The sequence below is a fragment of the Callorhinus ursinus genome, unplaced genomic scaffold, assembly GCF_003265705.2.
Source record: "Callorhinus ursinus isolate GAN/ISIS: 27379988/994484 unplaced genomic scaffold, GSC_fseal_2.0 scaffold14, whole genome shotgun sequence".
In the NCBI taxonomy this organism is placed as follows: Eukaryota; Metazoa; Chordata; class Mammalia; order Carnivora; family Otariidae; genus Callorhinus; species Callorhinus ursinus.
In genome coordinates, this window is record NW_027397076.1 from 40503481 (window position 1) to 40513102 (window position 9622).

A 9622-nucleotide genomic window follows, 5' to 3' on the forward strand; every position below is an offset into this window, starting at 1 on the left:
TGGGATTAGTCAGGTTGTTTCTCACCTTCGGCACGGAGAGCATTTGAGAGATACATGATGACCAGCTATATCAAGATAGGGATGATTATATTCCTCCGGTTTTGTGTGTCCATGAAGTGACAGGCTTATGGCTGTCCCCTTAATGTGACTCTCTCTTTCTGAAGGGAAGAGGAATTATAAATTGCTTGTCTCACCCCTTCTGGGATCTTTCTATTTTGGATATGTCTCCCCTCAGACAGGGTGCCCTCAGCCTACTGGGGCTGCACATCTGAGCCATGTCCTCTAATCTAAGACCTATCAGTTATATTGATACATAATATTTTTTTCCATATGTCTGACTCTTGTACTTATATCTCAATTACTTTTGAAGACAAGAGGAGCAGAAAAGTATTATTTAATTATCTCCTAAAACCCAAACAATTACATTTTTACTTAGTCAAGTTTGAGACTAAGAAACTCAAAGAAAAAGATTTTGAAACAAGAATTCAAATATTTCATTAATAACTGGAAGGCAGAAGATCCACAGAAAACAAAACAAGCAAAAAAAAACCAAAACAAAACAAAAAACAAAATTAGCCATACTCCTGTCAAATGCCCCCAAATATTTTCTGTTCTTATTTTGTCTTCTCTGACATTTCATAATTACAACCACCTTTTTAGAAAGTCCCTCCTTTAGCTTCTTCAGTATGAATAAAGGAAAGAAATAATAAAATATTTATTTTATAGAATTTATTTAGAACTTAGGAAAGCAAAGATGTAAAGATGGACCCTATCTTCATGGATTTCCATGTCATGCAAGATGATACAGGAAATAAATGTATAATAAATAAGATTTTATAATAAAATGTGTGCCATAAGAGTGATAAGAAGGCTAATTTTGTTCTTGTTTTTCTTAGTTTTTATGAATTTTTTCTAATTGTTTAATTTTGATATTTACTATCAAAACTTCTTCCCGGAAAATCATTGAATGCACATATTATAAAACCTGGCTTAAAAATGTTGTGAGAGAATCATGACAGAGAAAAAGCAATATAAAATGCAAATAATATTCTACCCTGTTGTTCTGAGACTCATATCAAATAATGTATTTTTAATCTTTTAAAATACAAGGTAAAAGTCGGTAAGAGGTTATAATTGGTCTATTTTCAAATGATATTACAATTAACTACTAATTTTAAGCCACTGCCAATATGGATAGCACTTCAAGTTAACTTACAAAATCATAGTTAATAAAAATATTTTTTACATTTTCATAGTGAAAACATAAATACTCTCATATATGTATTGGTTCAATTATTATATTTGAAAAGTAAATTATAATATCTTAGATCACATTGGGGGTAAATATATCCTCTTTGTTCTTCTACTTGTTCATGGACAATTATATTTCAAAATACTTGTTATTTTGGAGTTTCCAATTATTGTTTAAATCAGATTTTTTTCTGTGGTGATGAGCCCCGGGTGTTATATGCAGCTAATGAATCGTTGAACACTACATCAAAAACTAATGATGTACTATATGCTGGCTAACTGAGCATAATAAAAAATTTTTTAAAAATAAATAAATTTTAAAAATAAATAAATCAGATTTTTTTCCAATGGTTAAGATACTTCTGTTTTACAAAGTTGTATTTTCCTCTAAGCCATATCATTGAGCTTACAAATTACATTTTAACTAATGTTTAAAAATTAGTTAATTTTTTTGATTAAAAAAGAGTAATAAAACAAACATTTTTTTAAGTACTAGTTTTATTTTCTAATGTGATTATTGTGTACTGGAATATATCCCTATTACCAAAAATGATTGCCAAACTCAGGATATTATCTCATGAAGCACTATTCTGGAGTTCTGTGAATGCAATATGAGATTTATAATAAGATTAAAATTTTGTAAGATCTTGTGTAGCCTGTTTCTAGAGTTTCTTGGCTTACTTATATGGGTTTTTGCACTGAATGTCCCAGTCAGGTCAGAAGGAACTAGAAGGTGAAGTGTGAATTTGCCCACATAGGGCAGATAAAACAGGTTTTAATTTGTCAACAACTGTTAAGAGATGTAAGAAAGCATCTCTTTCAAAGCCAGGGAAACAGAATCTTAAGATGTCTTCAAATAGTCAAGAGTTACTGCTGAAATCAAAAGCCTCTTGCTCCCTCAGCCCTGTCTAATCATGAAGACAAATGGACTCTGTGACAGCTATCGCAAGAATATGGCAATAGAAAACATGTTTTCTATCTAGACCAGGATATCCACTGTAAGACAGACAGCAAACATGAAGAGAGTTGCTACATCAGAAACAAGTAACTGGAGAGCTTAGTCTTGGAAGAAAGAAAACCCACAATTAAAATCTGAGCAGGGCCACTATTGGCTCTGTGTTCTTGGGCAATTTATTTAATGTCTCTGAAACCCACGACCTCATTTGTAAAATGATGGTTAACCCATCTCATTGCATTTGTGAGAATTAAATAACATAATGTATGCAAAGCCCTTATCATAACTTCTGCTACTTACGGTCAGTAAATACCATTTATTATTTTTACTGTATAATTTGTAACAGCTCAGAAAACAGAAGTAAAAGTAAAATTTACAACTTGAGTGTTATTTGTGTCACACTTCTGCACTCCCAGATTGTTTATAAATTATTTAGAAAAGAATTGTCCTCTAAAAAGGACACATCTATCCCAATAGGAATGGCATACCAGAGAACAATTCTCTCATTCTTCAACAATTCCAGGTAAAGCCAATCATTTCAACTGCCAACCCAAGCTTTCAGGTCCTTCAGATATGATATCTCCACCATGGACATAATCTTTATTTATGATAAATAAAATATCATCCAAGGGTACCAGAAACCTAAGTGCACTGCATATACACAAAAAGGACAGCTGTAAGTATAAGGTAGATTATATATAATTTACCAGAGAATCTATGTAGAACCAAAAGTAACAAGTATGAGTCGGAAAGTGGGGTGACTGTCCCCTAGTACTGATCAAAAAGTTGACCAGACATTGACCTTGGTATGAAGCTTCAGGTATGAAAACTCAGCCCAAGTTTGGCAGGTCGAGTTCATGCTGTTCAAAATACAGCATCATCTGGGTCTGGCTTGGCAAACTAGAATTATTTTCTGTGCCATTTCTATGCAATTTAGAGTGGCTTCCTTGCATGCTATGTTGAGACAGATACACAGTTTGGGTCTGAAGTCATCTGGAAAGAGTGCAGGGATCCCATAGTAGTGTGTCCTTTGGGCAAAGAACAAAGGTATGGCATCCTGTGTGTCAACTGTTTGACATCTCAGATCTAGGCTATATTTGGAAAGAGGAATTAAGTCAGGTCATTTGCAATAGTAACTTAGAGGTAGAAGTATCAGCAGAGAAAGCAAAGTCAGGAGATGAATGGGTTTTAACTCAGGATCCAAGGACCTATTCAGGAGGTGGCTTGGGAGAAGTGTTACTTCATAGAACTAGGTGAGAAATAAATCAATAAGCTGTGCAATGATGTGCCGGGTCTCATTGAGGGGCATGAACACTTATTCCGTTGAGTGGCTCAGACATAAACAACATAAAATTAGAAGAATTATCACCATGGCTTAAACTCTGAAGATTGATGAATTCATTCTTCAGAAATCCAAAATTTTCACAAAATAATGTTCTGTAGTTCCTCGGTTAGAGGACAAACACGGGTTTGAGGAAATTCAACTTTAGCTTCTTCTGATGGTTAAGAGAACATTTTCAGAAGGACCAAAACTTCCAAAAAGGTAAAAGAGCCAACTTTTCTGGGAGTTCTAATAATTTAAGTGAGCTTAAGCTATCCAAAAATATCCCTGTCTTTTGAAAAACTCTTTCTAGAGGAGAGCTAATTCTATTTTTTAAAACATTTTTAAGGCCAATCATACCTTTAGTCATAAAAGTAGCTGGACAAATATTCATTAGAAACTGAAGATATGTTTGAAATTGTATAGCTTAATCTAGGACCTATGGATACATTTGAAATTCCATCACCTGGAGAGACCAAAGAATTAAGCAGGTTGTTGCCAAAGAAAAGAAAATCAAGAAAAAAATCAGCATCCTTTCTTGATTAAAACTTTCCACAGTGTAGGGATAGAGAGACCATACCTCAATATCACAAAAGCCATCTATAAAAATCACACAGAGAATATCATTCTCAATGAGAAAAAACTGAGAGCTTTTCTCCTAAGGTCAGGAACACAATGGGGATGTCCACTCTCACCACTGTTGTTCAACACAGTACTAGAAGTACTTGCCTCAGCCATCAGACAACAATAAGAAATAATAGTCATTCAACTTGGCAAAGAAGAAGTCAAACTCTCACTCTTTGCAGATGACATGATACTTTATGTGGAAAACCCAAAAGACCCCACCCCAAAATAGCTAGAACTCATACCAATTCAGCAATGTGGCAGGATATAAAATCATTGCACAGAAATCAGTTGCATTTCTATACACTAACAATGAGACAGAAGAAAGAGAAATTAAGGAACTTATCCCATCTGCAATTGCACCAAAACCCTTAAGACACTTAGGAATAAACCTAACCAAAGAGGTAAATGATCTGTACTCTAAAAACTACAGAACACTTATGAAAGAAATTGAGGAAGATACAAAGAAATGGAAAAACATTCCATGCTCATGGATTGGAAGAATAATATTGTTAAAATGTTTATGATACCCAGAGCAATCTACACATTCAATGCAATCTCTATCAAAACACCACTGACATTTTTCACAGAGCTGGAACAAATAATACTAAAATTTGCATGGAACCAGGAAAGACCCTAAATAGCCAGAGGAATGTTGAAAAAGAAAACTAAAGCTGTTGGCATCACAATGCTGGACTTCAAGCTCTATTACAAAGCTGTAATCATCAAGACAGTATGGTACTGGCACAAAAACAGACATACAGGTCAATGGAACAGAATAGAGAACTCAGAAACGGCCCCTCAACTTTATGGTCAACTAATCTTCGATAAAGGAGGAAAGAATATCCAATGGAAAAAGGACAGTCTCTTCAACAAATGGTGTTGGGAAAATTGGACAGCTACATGTAATTGGACCATCTCCTTACCCCACACATAAAAATAGACTGAAAATGGATGAAAGACTTAAATGTGAGACAGGAATCCATCAAAATCCTAGAGGAGAATACAGGCAGCAACCTCTTCAACTTCAGCCACAGCAACTTCTTGTTAGACACATCGCCAAAGGCAAGGGCAACAAAAGCAAAAATGAACTATTGGGACTTCATCAAGATAAAACGCTTCTGCACAGCAAAGGAAATAGTCAATAAAACTAAAAGGCAACCTACGGATTGGAAGAAGATATTTACAATGACATACCAGATGAAGGGCTGGTATCCAAGATCTATAAAGAACTTATCAAACTCAACACCCAAAAAACAAATAATCCAGACGAGAATTGGGCAGAAGACATGAACAGACATTTCTCCAAAGAAGACATATAAATGGCCAGCATGAAAAAATGTTCCACATCACTTGGCATCAGGGAAATACAAATCAAAACCACAATGAGATACCATCTCACACGAGTCAGAATGGCTAAAATTAACAAGTCAGGAAACAACAAATGTTGGCAGGATGTGGAGCAAGGGAACCCTCTTACACTGTTGGTGGGAATGCAAGCTAGTACAGCCACTCTGGAAAACAGTATGGAAAACACTCTGGAAAACATTTTTAACTCAAGACGTTAAAAATAGAGCTACTCTACGACCCAGCAATTGCACTACTAGGTATTTACCCCAAAGTTAGAAATGTAGTAATCTGAAGGGGAACCCACAGTGTTTATAACAGTGTTTATAGCAGCAATGTCCACAATAGCCAAACTGTGGAAAGAGCCCAGATGTCCAACAACGGAGGAATGGATAAAGAAGATGTGGTCTATATATACAAAGGAATATTACTCAGCCATCAGAAAGGATGAATACTTACCATTTACATTGATGTGGATGGAACTGGGGGGTATTATTCTGAGCAAAATAAGTTAATCAGAGAAAGACAATTACTATATGGTTTCACTCATATGTGGAATATAAGAAACAGCACAAAGGATCATAGAGGAAGGGAGAGAAAACTGAATGGGAAGTCATCAGAGAGGGAGATAAACCATAAAAGACTCTTAATCATAGGAAACAAACTGAGGATTGCTGGAGGGGAGGTGGGAGGGGGCATGGGGTAATTGGATGATGGACATTAAGGAGGGTACATGATGTGATGAGCATTGGGTGTTATACTCAACTGATGAATTACCGAATTATACATCTGAAACTATTGATGTACTATATGTTAGCTAATTGAATTTAAATTTTAAAAATTAAAAAAAGAAATAATGAGTCCCATGGGCTTCCCAAATAAAAAGCAAAACAAAACAAAACATATTATGTATAATAGTGTACCAAAAAAAATAAATTCCAAATATAAGGAGCCTCAAATTGAAAGCCACAAAAAAAGAGAAATAGCCCTAATAAAGTTGATGACCAAGAGAAAAGAATTTCCAAAATGCAGGAGTTGATTTTCAAAGGAGCTGCTTCTTGTAAAGTAAATTCTAAACATCTGTGTTCCGGTGTGAGAAATAGCAGGGATTTATTTATTTAATAATGGTTAGAAATTCTCTTGATCAAGCTAACTGGTTGTCATAAAAAAGGATGCTCCTTCACATTCCAGAATATTGCTAGAAACAAGACGCAAACCTAGTTAGAAACAAACTTCTCTAAGACCAATTTAAAGGGAAGTAACAGAACCCTAGCTTCTGATCTACTATGTCTTCTCCTGTGAATATTTTTCAAGAGGTTCAATAGCACCCAGATTACAACAAATGTCTAGAGATGATGCATGAGGGTTCCCTTCTGAGACAGAACTTCCAATCTTCTCTTCTTACATGTAGCATGTTAATAGAAAGTTTGTCAAAAATCCAAAATACTCTTCATAAAGAGACTGGGCAATATTAGAAAAACCTAGTCTGGCAGAATGTATTTTCCAAAGTTGGTTCGATGACTTTGTAATATAGTAGAAAGGATATTACATGATTTTTGAGGTGAGTTCATAAAAGGCAATGCAGTTACTGCTTGATTCTCTTGGAGCATTCATTCTTGGAATCAAGCCACCCCATGTTGGATGCGTAAGTGAGGCTTCAAATAATTCCAGTTCCTCGTTGTCAATCACCCCCAACTTTCGAGCTTTTCCAGCTAACACTGCAACATTGTGGGGGAAAAGACAAGCCATTTTGGCTGTGCCCTTTCCAATTTCCTAAACAAAATCTGTAAACATAATAAAATGGTTGTTGTTTTACAACACTGGGTCTAGGTGGGTTGTTATGCAACAGCAGTTAACTAGGACAGATTTGGGCACCTGGAAGATGGAGTAGTGGTTTGGGAGTGAGCCTCTGGTGGAAGCTGGAAGAGCTGAGGAGACTTCAACAGAAGCCTGAAGTGTCTTAATGGGGCTGTCAGTGAGGGCTTAAAGGAAAGTCAGGAAAATGCTATTGGAACCTGGAGGAAAGGACATTCTTTATGTAGTAGGAGAACATTTGTCTACATTAGTATCTGAAGTATCATAAAAAATGAGAGAGTTTCCTAATAAACTTAATGACCTAGTGAAGAGAATATCCAGGTAGAATGTCAAAAGTGAAACCAGGCTCCTTCTCACTGCCTATGTTAAAATATGATGAGAGAGAGATGAACTAAAGAATGAACAGTTAAATATAAAGGAGTCAAGAACTTCTGGGTTCAAAAATAAAATTGTTTCTCCTTCTCAACCTCTCAAGACTGAATTATTCTCAAATTAAGGAAAGGCATTAGACCAAAACCAGATGAGTTTCCAAGATCTTTCTTAAGACCTCAGAAAAATTTAAGGCGGTCTTAAACCCTTTAATCCCTTAAACTCTTTAAAATACTCCTCTTTGGGGCACCTGGATGGCTCAGTTGGTTAGGTAACTGACTCTTATTCCCCCCTGGGGTTGTGATCTCAGGATCACAGGATCAAACCCTGCATTGGGCTCTATGCTCAGTGCAGAGTCTGCTTGAGATTCTTTCTCTCCTTCTCCCTCTGCCCCTCCCCCCCGCTCTCTCTCTCCAAAATAAATAAATAACAATCTTTTTAAAAAATAAAATATTCCTTTTAACTATCTTAAGTGTGTGCCTCTTAGATCCTTTGCCTTAAACAATAGAACATTTTTTATGTTATGTTAATCACCATACATCATTAGTTTTTGATGTAGGGTTCCATGATTCATTGTTTGTGTATAACACCCAGTGCTCCATTCAATAGTGCTCTCTTTAATACCCATCACCAGGCTAACCCATCCCCCCACCCCCCTCCCCTCTAGAACAGTTTGTTTCTCAGAGTCCACAGTCTCTCATGGTTCATCTCCCCCTCTGATTTCCCACCTTTCATTTTTCCCTTCCTACTATCTTCTTTTCTCTTTTTTTAACGTATAATGTATTATTTGTTTCAGAGGTACAGGTCTGTGATTCATCAGTCTTACACAATTCACAGTGCTCACCATAGCACATGCCCTCCCCAATATCCATCACCCAGCCACCCCATCCGTCCCACCCCCACCACTCCAGCAACCCTCAGCTTGTTTCCTAAGATTAAGAATTCCTCATATCTGTGAGGTCATATGATACATGTCTTTCTCTGATTGACTGATTTCGCTTAGCACAATACCCCCTAGTTCCATCCATGTTGTTTTAAATGGCAAGATTTCGGGTTTTTTAGTGGCTGCATAATATTCTATTGTATATATATATACCACATCTTCTTTATCCATTCATCTGTTGATGGACATCTTGGCTCTTTCCATAGTTTGGCTATTGTGGACATTGCTGCTATAAACATTGGGGTGCACGTACCCCTTTGGATTACTACATTTGTATCTTTGGGGTAAATACCCAGTAGTGCAATTGCTGGGTGGTACAGTAGCTCTATTTTCAACTTTTTGAGGAACCTCCATACTGTTTTCCAGAGTGGCTGCTCCAGCTTGCATTCCCACCCACAGTGTAAGAGGGTTCCCCTTCTCCGCATCCCTGCCAACATCTGTCATTTCCTGACTTGTTAATTTTAACCATTCTGACTGGTGTGAGGTGGTATCTCATTGAGGTTTTGATTTGGATTTCCCTGATGCCGAGCAATGTTGAGCACTTTTTCATGTGTCTGTTGGCCATTTGGTTGTCTTCTTTGGAAAAATGTCTGTTCATGTCTTCTGCCCATTTCTTGATTGGATTATTTGTTCTTTGGGTGTTGAGTTTGATAAATTCTTTATAGATTTTGGATACTAGCCCTCTATCTGATATGTCATTTGCAAATATTTTCTCCCATTCTGTCGGTTGTCTTTGGTTTTGTGGACTGTTCCCTTTCCTGTGCAAAAGCTTTTAATCTTGATGAAATCCCAATAGTTCATTTTTGCCCTTGCTTCCCTTGCCTTTGGCGATGTTTCTAGGAAGAAGTTGCTGCGGCTGAGGTCGAAGAGGTTGCTGCCTGTGTTCTCCTCTAGGATTTTGATGGACTCCTATCTCACATTTAGGTCTTTCAACCATTTGGAGTCTATTTTTGTGTGTGGTGTAAGGAAATGGTCCAGTTTCATTCTTCTGCATGTG